At 36.0% G+C, this 17,354-nt stretch overlaps 1 long non-coding RNA gene across 6 annotated transcripts in view; it reads right to left on the bottom strand.

The window, feature by feature from the left end:
• The window catches only part of LOC109494903, a 253,274-nt gene that overhangs the window by 135,034 nt on the left and 100,886 nt on the right, over positions 1–17,354 (bottom strand). For 3 of the 6 annotated variants that reach the window (XR_006590388.1, XR_006590389.1, XR_006590386.1), the window contains exon 2: positions 3,051–3,163. The exons of 1 other annotated variant lie outside the window; for it this stretch is intronic. This is a non-coding gene — a long non-coding RNA (uncharacterized LOC109494903). Of the gene's footprint in view, positions 1–3,029; positions 3,164–17,354 lie in introns of all 6 variants that reach the window. 2 more of the 6 variants (XR_006590390.1, XR_006590387.1) reach the window with 1 other exon arrangement.

Below are 17,354 nucleotides of genomic sequence, written 5' to 3'. Positions count from 1 at the left end.
CTGGAATCAACCCAAGTGTCCACTGATATGAATGGATAAATAAGATGTGGTGTATACACATGGATGCAATAATATGGATGGGTGGATGGATGGACTCAGGCAGTATAATGCTAAGTGAAATAAATCAAAGAAAGATAAATACCACATGATTTCACTCATATGTGGAATACAAAAAGCAAAACAAATGACCAAACAAAGAGAAAAAGAAAAAGAGACCAAAAAGACCCCCCAGATTCTTAAATACAGAGAACAAACTGGTGGTTGCCAGTGGGTGGGTAGGAGGGGTGAAATAGATAAATGGGATTAAGAGTATACTTCTTTTGATAAGCACTGAGAAGTATAAAGAATTCTTGATGATAATGTACATCTGAAACTAATATAACACTGTATATTAATTGTACTTGAATAAAAAAATAACATCCCTTAAAAAGTATATTAATATACCACTCTATATATACCATTCTCTAATATACCAGACTTATCTCCATTTGTCATGATTGTCTTCAATTAGCACTATCACCCTCACTCGGCAAAGTAGCAATCCTAAGAGTCCACAGAATATTCTTAGCATTTATTAGCAGACAATTTAAAACAGGTAAGAAAACAATTATGTTTGGGACATAGGTTATTTTTTCTTAGCTAAGCATTGATTCCAAAAATCTGCTGGTTAACATTCATCCAGTATTTAACTCTCTGTGTGCATCTGAAGTGTCTTAGTCACAGGAATGACTTCTCAATCTGCTTTTCAGTAATCAGGTATCTAAAATTCTGGCCTTTCTGAGGAACTGAAGCTTTATTTCCATCCTGGAAGTCTGAAAAGTTGGAGACCTGATATGTAACATTTACTTTAAGGATATGGCTGGGAAATCTTCTCATTAGCAACTGTTTAACAATTGTTAAATACAATAGTCGAGGACTATTTAAAGACCAGTGATCTAAGAATGGGTTTCTCAAATAAAGAAGGCACCAAAAATATTCTCAACTTAAAATGAATAAAATAGCCAAGTGTCCTCAGATGGTTCATGGTGGCCTAGTGAAATGAATATGTGTACATAAAGACAAAAGACAGATCAGCAGAAGGTTGAGCCAATCAGAGGTCTTAATGGCGAGGGAAATAGAGATTCCTCAAACTTCACTGAAAATTGCAATTGGGGCTTTCTGGGCAGCATTTCTCTATTTTCTCTTCCTCTCTAATATCCAATAAAGCTAATCATCTACCAGTGTTGAATTTTACCTGTTAGGTGACACAAGAGGACTGTGGCTTTGTGGAAAATAAATACGAATATTAATCCCTCCTTTTCTGATTGAAAATCAGTAGCAAGACTATAAATTATGAATTTCTAAGTCACCACACATACTAACTCGATTATTAGTACTGTCTTTGTCATTGTTTCATTATCAGTACCTGTGGTGTTACGATCTTCATAAGCATTATTCACTTGGTTTTGTTAACACCCAAAAGATTTGTGATAGCAATCTCCTTTTGACACTTGAAAATACTGGGTTTAGAAGCACTGAAATAACTCATTCAAGGTCACATAGTTAATTCACACCCCTTTCTATTCGCATCCTATATCATTGTCTCTTTTACCACTGACCAAGCATCGAGCTTATACATGTAACCAAAAGAGAAAATGTCACTGTCCTGTAGAAAACTTTGATTTCATTAATAGATTAATATTACCTACAGTAATTTCTAAGAAACTAAACAGACTCAAAGGCAAGAGTTAAAGAAACGGGCTCCTACATGATAAAGAGAATCAAGGACAGTGAGGAAGAAGAATAAAACAGAAATTTGGATTGATAAGCATGAGGATTCCCTGCTCTTTTCTGAGACTGTCCACTGAGATTTTATTTCCATAAAATCACACAATTGTGTTATATGTGCCAATTTAATTCAGAAATCTTTTATATAGTTTATATTACTTTGCATTTACCCAACCTGTTGTAGTTTAATCTTTGCATATACCCCCATGATGCTTAGCCCTGCCCCTGAAGAACAAAGAATACAGTTTCAGCCTCGGTCAATGTGCTTTGCACTAAAAATATAAAATATCCATTTTTACTCTTCATCTTCCAAATACTATTCTGTTTTCTCTGCTTTAAAGTCAATGTCATAGGTTTTTGTCCTTTCCAATTTGACCATCAGACATAAGTCTTTACCATGATCACCCTGGCTCTTATTTATTGGCATCCAGATTCCACTTGACTGGTTATAGATTGTTTGTCCCATACCTGTTATTTAAAAGCACATATTTCTACACAGTGGATTTCCTAAGCTACAGTTGATTTCAATCAATTTTATTTAACTCACTTTTAATTTCCTTCATGCCTAGACTTTAAAAAAAATCCAATACCATATTTTATGCTGTGTCATTTGAAAACTTGCAAACTGATTAAGCTGTGATCACAGCCAGGTGCAATACCTCCACTTTCCTTCAAGTTTAGGATATAGCAAGGGGACAATGTTAGCCAGTAATTCTAAAGGGGAGACAAAATGATGTATTACAAAGAGAAAAGAACAAGTACTCAGAAGATCTAGATGCACTGTAATTATGTTATTTCTCAATTTAAATCCTTCAATGATTCCCTCAAGGGCAACCAATTAACGCCGAACATTCTCAGTAATGCTTATAAGGCCATCATGATGTTCACTTCAGGGCCATCTTCCCTAGCTCTCAATCCTGCCAGATTTACTCTATCTTGTGGGTCTTCATGTTCTCTCACTTCACCCTTGTTCTTCTTTGTATGTGTTACTGTGTCTCTCTCTGGAAATCTGCCAGGATAACTCTTACTAATTCTTTAAGATTTAGCTTAGACATCATTCCACTCCTAGTGTCATATGTCCACCAAGAGCTTCCCAAATTTGCTTAAGGTAAGAAATATCTCAGGAAACTCCAGATCTACAAAATGAGTGTTTTCAACATTTCTGAGATTTTCTTTAATCAGATATGGTAAGACATGCAGACAAAGAAACAGAAATGTGAAAAAATAATTCAAAATGCAGTAAGTACCGCTAAGAGACTCACTCAAAATGGAGTTGGACAGACCTTGAAGGAAGCAGGACCCATGCACATTTCCTGTTTCAATTCTTGGAACACCACAAACTTTTGACTTTTGTCAGTTGCAAATAGACCACCTCCTGGAAAATGTCCAATTTGGACTGAAATAGAAATAATGGAATGCCTGTTAGCCAAATAGCCTATCATGTATCAGACAGCACATTAAACTCTGCCAGCACCAATCACAATTCTTTCAAAACAACTTATGTGAAAATCTAGTGTTTTTTATCTTTGTAAGCCTGTACTTCCTCCTTGCAATTTGGAGCACACTTTTAAATTTCCGTTGACACTGGGTCTCCCATATTGCAATCCCTAAGACCCCAAATAAACACTTTGGGTTGCTTCTTGATTAACATAAGATAGGACATGCCACACAGACCAACAGGGGGAAGGGCTGGGATCAGACATGAGGTAGGTGAGTGAGGGGAAAATGTGAACAAGAGCCTTTATGGTGGTTTTCACAGAAAGGAAGGGGAGAAGCAAGTTAATCGGTTTTAGTATTGGCTAGTGGGAATAGGTTTCAGGATTTGGGAAGAACTGGAACTGTTTCTAGTGGCCTGATACCTGGCCAAGGGTGATTAGGGCAGGAGAGTAATGACCCAGAGACTATTGTTGTTTTGTTTTTTTTTTTTAATTTTTTTTCAACGTTTATTTATTTTTGGGACAGAGAGAGACAGAGCATGAACGGGTGAGGGGCAGAGAGAGAGGGAGACACAGAATCGGAAACAGGCTCCAGGCTCTGAGCCATCAGCCCAGAGCCTGACGCGGGGCTCGAACTCACGGACCGCGAGATCGTGACCTGGCTGAAGTCGGACGCTTAACCGACTGCGCCACCCAGGAGCCCCTATTGTTGGTTGTTTTACATTTGAAAGGTCTGCTTCCCCCAAGAGTTATCTCTAGGAACTGGTGAACCTTGGAAGGGGCAGTCCCAGCAAGACTCCAAGATGTCAAAACATCAGAAAATAAGGGGGGAGAAAACCATGACTAGTACAGTGAATCTCTTTAGGGAAAATCATTAACTTCTAAAGCACCCAGGTAGAGTCCCATTCCTAGTAAGAGTGGTGGGATAGTTTATATAGGAATAATCTGCCTCTAGATAACAATGGATTTTGCTTCCCTTAGAGACAAGAGCAGAGAAAAATTAAAGGGAACATGACTATTGATAAAAAGTATGGTACTGAACAAGATTTATTCTTAAAGAGTCTTTCCCAAAAAGGTTCTGGTTTGCATTGGGTGGGGCAGCTATAATTCAGGCAAAAATAGCAATAACAATCTTACTGGATTGAGGTGTCAGAGAATGAAGTTGAGGATGCCAAAGTGTTTGGAAATTAAGGACATAACCACAGAGAGTGGAGCCCCTAACTATGCCTACAAATCTCCCATAAAACTCTGGCTGACCCTAAACTAGAAACACACTTTGATGTTTGAATCACACCTATTTAAAAGGGTGTCATGAAAACTTTCCACTGAAATTCTATAATAGTCATGGTTTAGAAATAAAGACTATGTCCTTGGACTAAGTAATATTCCTCAGGCTAATGGAAAAGCTGACACAGACATTCTGTGATTAAGTATAAAACCCAGTCTCCTCTAAAATTAAGAAAATCTGGGTGCCTGGGTGACTCAGTTGGCTAAGTGCCTAACTCTTGATTTTGGCTCAGGTCATGATCTTAGGGTCAGGAGATCGAGCCCCACATCAGGCTCTGAGCTGCACATGGAGCCTGCTTGTGATTCTCTCTCTACTTTTCCCTCTGCCTCTCCCTTGCTTGCATGCATTCACTCTGTCCAAATAAATAAATAAACATAAATTAAGAAAATCAACTAGTAAAATAAGTCCCTGATTCGTCTGACATGTTGCATGCATCAATAATCCATTTCTTTCACTGGTGAGTAGTATTCTAGAGCAAAGAGGTACCACACAGTTTATCATCACTTGGGCTTATGTAGAGCCAAAGTTTTTAATTTTGATGCGGTCCTACTTACCATTTTTCTTTCATTAATTGTGCTATTGATGTCAAGTCCAATAATGCTTTGACCAGACCTAAATCATGAAGACTTTCTCTTTATTATTTTTGTCAAAAATCAATTGGACATACTTGTATCATTCCATTTCTGGGTTCTCTATTCTAGCCTATTTATCTATGTGCTTATCTTGCCAGTACGACACTGTCTAAATTACTGTAGCAAGATAGCAGGCCATAATATTTGATAGAGTGATTCTTCCTATTTTATTCTTCTTGGTCAAGATTTCATTATTCTGGGGTCAATGCATTTCCATAAAAATTTTAGAACAATCGCATCTAGATAGAGATTTATATTTAATCTCTAAATATCTTTTCAAAATTTGGTTCTGGAGGAAATGGAAAAGGTATGGAAAAAAGTAACTTTGGTAAAAGACTATTATCCAAAATAAAACAAATATAAATAAAAATAAAGAAATCTCAAAACTCAAAATAAAAACTCAAAATAAATCTTAAAACTCAACAGAAATTCAGTAACCCAATTTAAAACATGGGCAAAAGACCTGAGTATATACCTCACCAAAAAAAGATACATGGATAGGAAATAAGCATGTGAAAAGATACCCAATGCCATATATCATAAAAGAATCGCAAATCAAAACAACAATGAGATACTACTACGTGCCTGTTAGGACCAAAACATAAAACACTGACAAAACCAAATGCTGCTGAGGATATAGAGTAACAGGAACTCATATTCAATGAGTGGGAATACAAAATGGTGTAACTACTTTGGAAGACGGTTTCTTACAAAAGAAAACACACTCTTACCATACGACCTAGCAGTCACACTCTTTGATATTTGCTGAAATGAAGTGAAAACTTATGTCCATATCCAACCAGAACATGGATATTTATAGTAGCTGTATTCATACTTGCCAATACTTGAAAGCAACCAAGAGGTCCTTCAGTAGGTAAATAAACTGTGGTAAATCCAGGCAATGGATTATTATTTAGTGCTAAAAACAAATGAACTTGAAGCCATGAAAAGACATGGTGGAGCCTTAAATTTATATTACTAAGTGAAGGAAGCCAATCTGAAAAAGCTACATACTGTATGATTCCAAATATATGATATTCTGGACAAGTCAAAACTATATAGACAGTAAAAAATACAGTGGTTTTCAAGGGATAGGGAGGAGGAAAGGGTAAATCAGCAGAGCAGAGATTTTTAGGGCAGTAAAACTCTTCTGTATGATACTATAATGGTGGATGTATGTCATCATACATTTGTCCAAACTTATATTATAATATACAACGCCAAGAGTGAATGCTAATGTAAACTACGGATGCTGGGTGATAATGATGTGGTAGGGTAGATTCACTGATGAAAAGAAGTATATCCACACTCTCCGTGGATGTTGATAGTGGTAGAGGTGATTGGGATGGGGAAAGAGGTATATGGGAAACTTCTACATCTTCTGTTTAATTTTGCTGTGAACCTAAAACAGCTTTTAAAAAATAGAGCTTATTTGAAAAAATCTTCACAAGTTTTCTGTAGTAATTAGTGTAATATTGGAAAGCATTTAGAAGAATGCTTGGAACATATTACAAAGTGCTCCATAAATGTTTGGCACATAAAGAAAAAAATTTACTTTGACTACTAGTTGACACTGTATACAAACATTAAGTCAAAGACGATCATGGATATAAACACATCACTGGGAACAATAAAGTTTGTGTAAGAAAATAGGAGAAAATATTCATGACCTTGGGTTTGACAAAATTTTCTTAAACTAGACCTAAAAAGCACAGTCATTGAAATAAGGAGAGAACGGAGTTTGAATATATAAATATACACACTCACACACACACAACTTTGGCTTACCCCAACCACTGTTAATTAAATTAAAAGGCCAGTGATGGGATAAAACATCTGAATACATGTAACTGCCAACATATATGTATTTAGTCAAGAAAGAACTACACATCAGTAGGAAAATAACTCAATAAGAAAATATAAGACTTGAACAGAGATGTCAGAATAGAGTTACAGATAACTAATTAGCATATAAAAAGTGTTTAATTATTCATATGATAAATGCATATTAAAATCCCAGCTATGCAGTATTTAACATTCACAATAAAAGTTACAAAAGCAACAACAAAACGACTAATAATATCCAGTATTGGCTTGTTTGTCGAGCGATGGAATTCTCAACATTTTTAGTACGAATGTAATATTAAAATACCACGTTTGACAACTAAAGACAGTGTTGCATAAATTTAAGATGCATCTACTCAATGACCCCACAATTCCATTTCTAGGTATTTATTGGGAAAAAAAGAAAACATATGTGTGCAAAAAACATTCATAACAACTTTACTCCTAACAGCATAAAATTGGAAAAGAACCAAGTATCCATCAACAGGAAAACAGATTAGGAAAAGATGGAATATCTATGAAATATAAGAACGTCAGCAATAATGAGTGAACTACTGATACAGCATCATGGGTTAATCTAAAAATGCCATCATTAGTAAAAGAATCCAGACACAAAAGAATAAATATATGGAGTACAAGAACAGGTAAAAGCAATTTATTGTGATAAAAATCAGGATAGCGGTTACTTCATAAAACATATATCATGCAAGTAACACCTCGCAGGCTTGGGAGGTCCATGTATTATGATTCTAAAGTCTCAACTCTTAACTCTAAGAAACTTCATTTTGCCCTCCTCATGATAATGTTATATAAATCCTTTGTACCCCTTCTCTGTGTCCTATTGCTAAAGCCTCAAACCTGGAAAGGGAGTAGGGATTTCTGGGAAAGTAAAAGAGCAAACTTTATGGAAGTGTTGTAAAATGTAATGGATGTAATATCACTTCAATATCATATGTTATTCTGTCTACTTTCTAGAATGTTTAAGTGTGTTTTAGATAAAACAATCTTTTTTTTTTAATTTTTTTTTCAACGTTTTTTATTTATTTTTGGGACAGAGAGAGACAGAGCATGAACAGGGGCGGGGCAGAGAGAGAGGGAGACACAGAATCGGAAACAGGCTCCAGGCTCCAAGCCATCAGCCCAGAGCCTGACGCGGGGCTCGAACTCCCGGACGGCAAGATCGTGACCTGGCTGAAGTCGGACGCTTAACTGACTGCGCCACCCAGGCGCCCCTAGATAAAACAATCTTGAGAAGATTTACATACATAAACTATTTCATTAGAGTGTAAAATTTGGATTAAGAAAAATAAAAAAAATAATTCATTAATGTAATTTTTAAAATTTTAAATAAAGAGTTGCTAACAAAACAAGAGGTGAGGTGCTGTGTCATGATATTTCAATGCAATTGTCAGGTTAGCAATCTTACTCCCAGTAGACCAGTGGTTCTCAAACTTTAAGTAATACAACCTAGAGACTTTGACTATATGAGAATTCAGAAAAACGAAGCCTCATATAAGTTGATGAAGTAAAGCAGAATTGGAGCCAAGGGATACGTGATCTAAACAATCACCCCATGCCAATCACCGGTCAAATGATCATCTTAACAAAAGAGAGTCTATTCTGTTCTTGTCCATTCTTATTACATCTAACAAATCGATAATATACATCTGCAGAATAAATGAATGACAATTCAGCACCTTCTTTGGGACTTTTATTTCTATTTTTTGATTTAGCCATGGCTTTGGCACTCCCTCTCTGACTCAGCTTACTTCTTGTGTTAACATAGAGCACTCTCCACTCTGTCTTTTAGTAAATTGCCTATTGAATTTGTCTGGAATCAACAAAGTGGTCTTAGATATTAAAGCAAGTAAAGAGGTAAGCCTATGTATATCAGGCTGAAAAGTCACAGGTCAAGTGGTGATATAACTGTCACTTAATTCTACCTGCTGGAACAGCCAACCTATATAATACCAGAATAACCTGTTGGAAAATGTGCCCTTTGTTTTGATTGATCATTAATAAAACTCCAGCTGGCTGCTCTGAATGACATTGTCTCAGAATTAATTAGCTATTCCATCATGATGTGGACTAATGGTAACATATCCTCAAACTTTTCTTCTTTCTCTTCATTACATGACCTAATTTTTCCTTTCACATCTTTGTATCCAACAACATGTACTCGACAGTTACTATCTAATAACGAAAATAGCAAAGGGGCAGGCTCATCAGCATATTCAGCACTTTCTGTTCCCAAGTGATATTAAGAAACTTCAAGTGTGTGCAATTCTGTGAGCAAGTCTGAATTTGTACTTAAGGCACAGCAATGCCTGGCTGGTTCCTTGCTACCCCCCAGGATATGTAGTGTGTGATGTTTTGGTAACTTGCCCAAATGTTCTCTTTGGAAAAGCAAAAATTCTTGGGTTTTGTTTTTTTAGGGTTCTTGTAAATTATCACATCCTCATTGTAGCAACTGCTACATCCAGATGCCTCACTAATGCAGACAGTTTTCTAGCTGTAGCATCTGGGCCAGCAATGATCAGGCAGTTGTGTCTGAGTCAGTTCTGTGGTTAAATGGATAATGGACTGTCTGGCCTGCCTGGGTCTTTTGAATGTCAGTTTCTTCTGACTCAAATTTTCGAGTAATTTATTCATCTTTTTCATTGTTGATAGCATTTCTGCTGCAACTCCCCACCCCACATGACTCCAATCTACTTAAGGTGATGGGAGGAAGCATCCTGTTCTGATTTAGTTCTGCAGAAGAGTCTGAAGTTAAAAGGTGCTCTGTTTGCAATTCACTTTTTAAAATGTCAGTAAAATATATGCTTCTCTGTTTTCATTTCTCTTTTTTGTTTTCTATATCACAAACATGGTTATAATTATGGTACTTACACATGTTTTTATGAACTAGCAAGGACTTGAGCTGTTAGCTAAATTGTTCTAATATGCCAGGAAACCACACCCCTATTTTGGAAGCATTAAACAGATTGAAAAAGTACCTTTATTGGAAATCAAAACTCTAGCAGTTAACAGCCCACATGCATCCCCCAGTCGGAGGTGTATTTTGTTTCAATGGTGGCCACAAATGCAGACAGAAATCACTCTGATTTATAGTGAGTAAGGTAAAAATTTCTGATTACTATCCTGTCTCTGCATGAAACCAATCTCCTTAGAAAGACCATTTGAATCTGGGAAATAGAGGGCAAATGTAAATATGAGTGGAGGTTAAAACTGTTGCTAGGAGTATGAAGTCATAAATTATGCAGCCTGAAAATTCATTATGTTGTTTTTGTCACCAATCTCCTGAGCTGTATTACCAAAAAATCTAGAAAAATAAAAGAAAATGAGATTTAAAATAGTGAAAATTCTTCTACAAGAAAATTGGGTTTATTGTAGCATTTCCTAAGGAGATTGCCTCAATGTAAAATATCCTTCTTGCACAATACCTTTTAGATGGTTATAGCTGAAAAACAGTTTTGGTGGTTTTTTTTAGCTTATAATGTGTTTGACTTTCAAAGGACTTTATTCTTTCCTCAGTTATCAGAAATTATTATGATAGTTTAAGGGAAACAATCTATTATAGGAAGAGCGTAGCATTATTTTCAAATATACAAAGATTTGAATTCCACTGGATGTGTTTTCAAGCTTTTTAACTGATGTGGTTACTTAAGGTTTGTTTTAAATATTTTAGTTTACATTTAAAAGCAGTTTAAACCAACACATGCATGTGTTGATTTATTTACAGCCATACCTTGGAGGTATTACAGGTTCCTTCCAGTCTACCTCAATAAAGCAAATACTGCAAGAGAGCAAGTCAAATGAATGTCTTGGCTTCCCGGTGCATTTAAAACTTACATTTACACTACACTGTAGTTTATTAAGTGTGCAATAGCATCACATGTAGAAAAAAATGTACACACCTTAATTTCAAACTACTTGCTTGCTAAAAATGCTAAACATCATCTGAGTTTTCAGTGAGTAGTGAGTAGTAATCTTTTTGCTGATGGAGCGTCCTGCCTTGATGTTGACGGCTGTTGACTGATCAGGAAGGTGGTTGCTGAAGGTTGAGGTGACTGTGGCAATTTCTTAAAACAAGACAGCAGTGAATTTTGCCATATTGATTATTTCTTTTCTTTCCTTTTTTTTTTTTTACAAACAATTTCTCTGTAGCATGCAATGCTGTTTGATTGCATTTTACCCACAGAACTTCTTACAAAACCGGAATCAATCTTCTCAAACCCTGCTGCTGCTTTATCAACTAAGTTTAAGTAATATTCTAAAGCCTTTGTTGTCATTTCAACAATGTTCACAGCATCTTCACTGGCAATATATTCCATCGCGATGAGCTGATTTCTTTCCTCATCTGTTAAAGTTTTATCGTGAGATTGAGGCAATTGAAATATAATCATTTTGAAAAAAATCGGAATATTGGGAGAATTACCAAAATGTGACACAGAGACACAAGGTGAGCAAATGCTTTTGGAAAAATGGTGCCAAAAGACTTGATCAATGCAGAGTTGCCAAAAAGCCTTCAATGTATGAAAAACACAGTATCTGTGAAGCACAATGAAGTGAAGTGCAATAAAGCAGGGTGTGCCTGTATTCACTCTTTACTTCATGAAGCTTCACTTGAATGCCTTTCCAAACAATTACAGTTATTGTCACATGGCCCAGCTGAGGTAAGGTCATGTGTAAGTTACTTTAGCTCTAAGAATTTCAGTTTTCTCAACTGAAAACTGGCAGGGAGGACTCCTGAACTTTCAAAATTGTAGAGTCATGTGAGGATCGATTTTAACTAACTTTCAACTTGCTTTTTAACTTTGATGGCACTGGCAAAGAAGTGTGATGATAAGAGGAGGATAAGCTGTCAGGCTGATGGAAATTTACCAGATTCTCTTTGCCTTCTATTTTCTAGATATAAATATCATTTTAGATTCCTAGCTTATAGTTAGAGTATTAGAAATTTCTTATGCTTAAAGAACCCAAGAATCATTGTAAATGAAAGATGTTTCAGTGGTGTCATAACTCAGCTTTGCCTTCCTTTAGTATTGTATAGAACCAGGAACATCCCCTTTATATGAAAATCCCAATCTATTTTGCTAATATCAAAAGAAAGCATAAGAATCTCTAACTCACAGTAGTTACATTTGTAATGACAGCATTAGGTTAAATGTTCCTTGGGCATTATCTAGACAAAATGTTTTATAATTCATTTTCCTTACTCAAGATGGAAAATATTCCACCCCCGAAAAAAAGATGAAAAATACTGAGTAAGTGCTGGCCTCCTGGCTCAGAAGATACAAACTTATTATGAACAGGACTCTTGGGGCAATCAAGCAGATATCTGCCTTGCTAGAGAGATTCAAGTCCATTAAATCTTTTTTTTAAATGTTTATTTATTTTTGAGAAAGAGAGACAGTGCACAAGCAGGGGAGAAGCAGAGAGAGAGAGGGAGACACAGAATCTGAAGCAGGCTCCAGGCTCTGAGCTATCAGCACAGAGTCCGATGTGGGGCTCAAACTCATGAACCGTGAGATCATGACCTGAGCTGAAGTCAGACGCTTAACCAACTGAGCCACCTAGGTACCCCTCAAATCCATTAAATCTTCTGTGAAATCTCTTTGCAATTATGTTCGAGACTGGCACTTCTCAAACTTTATATTCATACAAAACATCTAGCTACCTTTTCATTCCTTAGAGTTTTCACATTTCTGCTTACATTACCCATCCATTCTTAAGTATTTTCTACTTTTTTCAATTAGTGGTCTTAACGGGTTAATCATAGTTATTTTATATTCTCTGATAATTACAAAACCTGTATCTGAGTCTAGTTCTGATGCTTCTTTTGTCTCTTGAGAATGTGGTTTTTCTCACCTGTTAACATTACTCATAATTTTTCATTAAAAGCTGAACATAATTATTAGATAATAGAAACTGAAACAAATAAGGCTTTCATCGGAGGATTTATGTTAATGTAAGTAGGAGTTGGTCTATGTTTAATATTTGCCATAGCTAAACATTCCTGGGGCTTCAAAGTACTCTGGTGTTGTTTCTCTTGTTGTCTTTGGACTTCCATAAGAACCCTTCCTTGGGTATAGTTGGTACCCTGCAGATCTTTTAGCTATAATTTGCTATTATTAAATTGGAGTCCATTGGTCATGATAATAAGGAAAAAGGGAGGAGCAGCATTCTATAATCTTATGATTAAATCTCAGTTTTTAGTGATCTCATGTTTCTAGGCTGTGATGTTTCAAACACAAATGTTTCTTAGCATTCCCTCAACTTAGGTGAGACAGGAAGTTTAAGGGAAAATGAATTGGAAAAATGCTTTTACCCCAATGTGGGTTAAGACTCTGGTAAATTCTACCCCAGAGAGCAATCTGTTAATATAGAGACCACTCTGGGGAAATTTCAGAAGTATCATTCCTCACCTCTTCTATGGCCAGAGCCATTGGGAATCTCCCTTGTCATTATATCATGACACTTGGTGAATTTCCTAAAAGCAAAAACCTACAAAAGTGTGGGGGACATCCTAAGACGAAAGCCATCAGGAGTTTCTCACACTCATGCTGGTTTTCACCCCGTCCAGCAGGGCTCCCTGGGCTTCTAATGTTTCCCAGTGCTCTTGCTAGAAAGCAGGGGCTTTAGCTTCCCTGCACTGTTCTACACTTCTGTGTCTGGGTCTCCAGTGGGCAAAGTGGCAAGAGAAAATAGCCTATGGGATCAACGTCTCCACCAGCCCACCCTGCTGCCAAAACAAATCCATTCTGTAAGTGAAGAATGACTTGGACAGGGCCAGGAGAATCAAAAGAGCTCCACTGTACAAGGGACCCCCTTCTTAGTTTTCTTGGTTTTTCTGTTTGAGAGGAATATTATCTGTCTGCATCCATTTGGTAGTTTGGGCTGATTTAGAGTCTAAGTCAGGAAATATGGGAGAAAAAATAGCTAACTCACTGCTTTATGAATCATGTTGGGTTTTAGTTCTCCTGTCTTGTCCATATGTCCCTATTTAATTTCCAGAATCCTCATATAAGTATCTTTATATTTTCTTTTAGTTGCATTCAAGGGAAGAGGGAGTGTTGAGTGTCTTTCTTCTACCTTATCCGTATTAAGCCTCCTTTTGACATGGCGTTCACTTTTTTCACCCAGGAGTGCCTTGTTTCACTTGATTAGAACTTAGAGTGTCTTTGAATTGCTTTAGTAATGAATTTCTGATTTGATTTTATCCATATTTTGGCAGTTGGAACTACCACTGAAAAACAACAAAAACAACAACCACAGTAGATGTGCCTACACCCCCCCCACCCCCCCCCCCCCACACACACCTAGGGGGAAGTCAGGGGCAGTATTTTTTCCATATTTATGTCATAGTGAATTGGGCTCTGAAGGATATTTAGAGTTTTCTTTAATCTCTTGAGTATCTTCAGTAATGCCCTCCAACTCCCTAGATAAGAATCATATTCTTCATATTATGAGGGTCTCTTCTAATCCTCCTATATCTGACTGCACAAGTCCTTACTCTTGGTAGAAGGAGGAAGTTTGGGATTTTCATCTTCATCAGAGTGGACAGGTATAATACAAACACCTCTGATTTTTGAGAGTATTGAGAATCTCCCCTAAAAGAAGTATGAAATAGACAAAATACATACAAAAAGATTGATGCTTATTATGGTAACAAAGACATTCTCCCCTACTGGGATTAAGATGAGCATGAAAACAGAAAATTCAGTCCTGCAGCAGAAATTAAATAACAATGACAGCAATAATAATAACCACAACTATTATCTGAGTGCTTATGCTGCTATCCACTAAAATAGGTTCTGTGGGTATGCCTTACCTTTTTTCCTCTCCAAATTGAAGCTTGGAATAATTAAGGCATGTGTCTATCATAAAGATAGCTTTAGAAAAACAAATCCAACCCTGTGGATTATATTCTGTTTCTATGCTTTCTATCTTTCTATATTGCCAATTCTTTAGGATGTCTCACACACACATGCATACACACACACACACACACACACACACACACACACACACACACTGGTTATCTGCCAATTTGCTGAAAGTTACTTGCAAGAGAGATATTGCAACTATGTACCTGCTCACTTAAGTATTCCTGTCGTTGCTATTGCTATGGTTTGGAGGAGTATTATGAACTAGATTGAGAAAATTTTCTTGGCATAGTTTCACCAAGGATTCTGAGACTACTTCTCTTAAAAGGTCCTCCACTGCAGGTGAGCACTATAGTTATCCAGAACACTGCTCTGTTTGAAGGTGGGTCCTAGAAGCTGTATTTTTGAAAGAAAATTTAAAGTAAATCTCCCAGGTGAATTGCTGGTCCAACAATTTGTAAACTTCTGGTTGAGAGATATTGATGATATCAATTGAGAGATGATGGTTTCTGTATCTACAGCAAGTGTTATTAATATGGGATCTATGGACAGAATGCGGGTTATTCTGAATTTAGATGGCAAATAAAACACAATTATGTCTTTAATTTTATTACCTTTTAACTGAAAGTTTGCATTACCTTTGGATTAAAAATATTATCTAGCCACAGTATAATGAATCAGTATTTGTGACTTTGTCACTAATATGAAACCCTAGATATTTTCACATCTGTATTTTTCCTATTAAATTACATTTGTGTAGATATCTGTAAATATCATTAATAGCTTCACAATTTTGAAATTATAATTGCTATTATACCACAGCTGAACAGGTTATTTACTATTTCAGTGAAAAAAAACCATATATGATTATATTACACATTTGCATTTTTCATATTTTGATCAATATGTTTGACATAATTTGTTTCCTTTGTAATCCTAAGTATTTTATGTATTTATAAAGTATTCTGAGAAGAAGTCCTTAGACTTGACCACACTGCTAACGAGGTCCAGGGTACAAACTATTTAAGATCTCCTATTTCAGAGGTAATTCTACTGAATGAATAAAGTAGTCATTTAACAAAGTAGGACAGAAATGAAAGCAAGAACATATCGCCACCACTAATATTTCTTCACAGTAAATAGTTCACATTTACATTCCATCCTTCTGCACTCCCACCAAATCCCAGCAATGCTGTCCATAGTCATCACATACGTACTGAAAAGGTATGACACAATAGGTATTTCATGCTAATTAACAGGTTTTGGGAAAAAGTATGAAGACAAGGGTAAGATAGAAAAATGACCAAAGAGAAAGATGAGACAAAGAGATGTAAAAGAGAAGGATAAAATGAGACAGGAAGAAAAACATGAAGCCAAAGAAAAGGCTTGCTCTTCCTCATCTCACTAGCTTCAGGCTTCCTCTTCACACACTTGGCAAAATCACATAGCACCTCCTTTGCCTCTGAGCCCATAATAGATTTCTATCATCTTTTGTATGTGTAATAAGTCATATCATTTATAAATAACTTGATATTTGTTTAGTATTATATTTATGTAATAGTTTAGTTCTAATTCCTTTTTACACTTGTTTTAGTGTTTGAAATCCTAAATATTTTATCTTCTTCAACCCCTAAAGAACAGAATATAGAAACTTAGCATGATACTAGTCTAACCTCTATGCATAAAACAAATAATTTTCAGCCTTCTGTGATAGATTTCACTTATTCTATTCCCTTGCTTGAAAAAAAAAATCACTAACTGTGATGTCTAAAGTCTTCAAGAAAAAATTTTCCATGTGAAATGATAATGGAATAAAAGAGTATTGCTGCCAAAAGTAGCTTCATTTCAATTTATGGGAAATAATAAATCAATCATTAAAATGAAAACTGCATGAATAAAATCAAGAGACAAGAACTGTGACAGCATTTTAAGTAAACTTTGTGTCAATCCTCAAAAGCCCAATACTTATTGTTGATGCAGTTGGTGTTTTTATACAACCATGTTTTGAGCCTCCCTAATTATGCCATAGTTGAATTACAATTAATATGTAAATAGAAACATAAAACTGGGTTTATCCAATGTAGCGATCTGTACCAGCAAACATCCTTCACAATCCTCTCCTTGGAAAATCCCCTGGGTTTGCTTAGGCATTCTAGTTTTCTTTTCCTTTAGTGTTAGCAATCTTGCTGGGAAAACAAATTCAGAGCAGGATATTCTGTCCCTATAACCTGCTTTCAAATCTTTAACACCTGGAAAATGTAGGTTCTTTGCCGGTTTTCCTGTCCCCTTGACTCAATGACATCAAGTGGGTTTATCATGGCTTCAGAAAGTATTAAATTTTGGTCATATTCATTTTATAGATATGCTATTTTTGTTGTTGTTTGTTTGCCTTTATTTCCAAAAAGCACAATGGTTAAATTAACTGTTTTAGGCCACCCATAAAAAACATGTTCTGGCCTAAATTCCAGGACTTAAAACATAGCCTATGGATTATATA

Source organism: Felis catus, chromosome E2 (assembly GCF_018350175.1).
Source record: "Felis catus isolate Fca126 chromosome E2, F.catus_Fca126_mat1.0, whole genome shotgun sequence".
Taxonomy (NCBI): domain Eukaryota; kingdom Metazoa; phylum Chordata; class Mammalia; order Carnivora; family Felidae; genus Felis; species Felis catus.
Note: the sequence above shows the minus strand (reverse complement) of the source record. Positions and strands in the feature narration are given on the sequence as shown.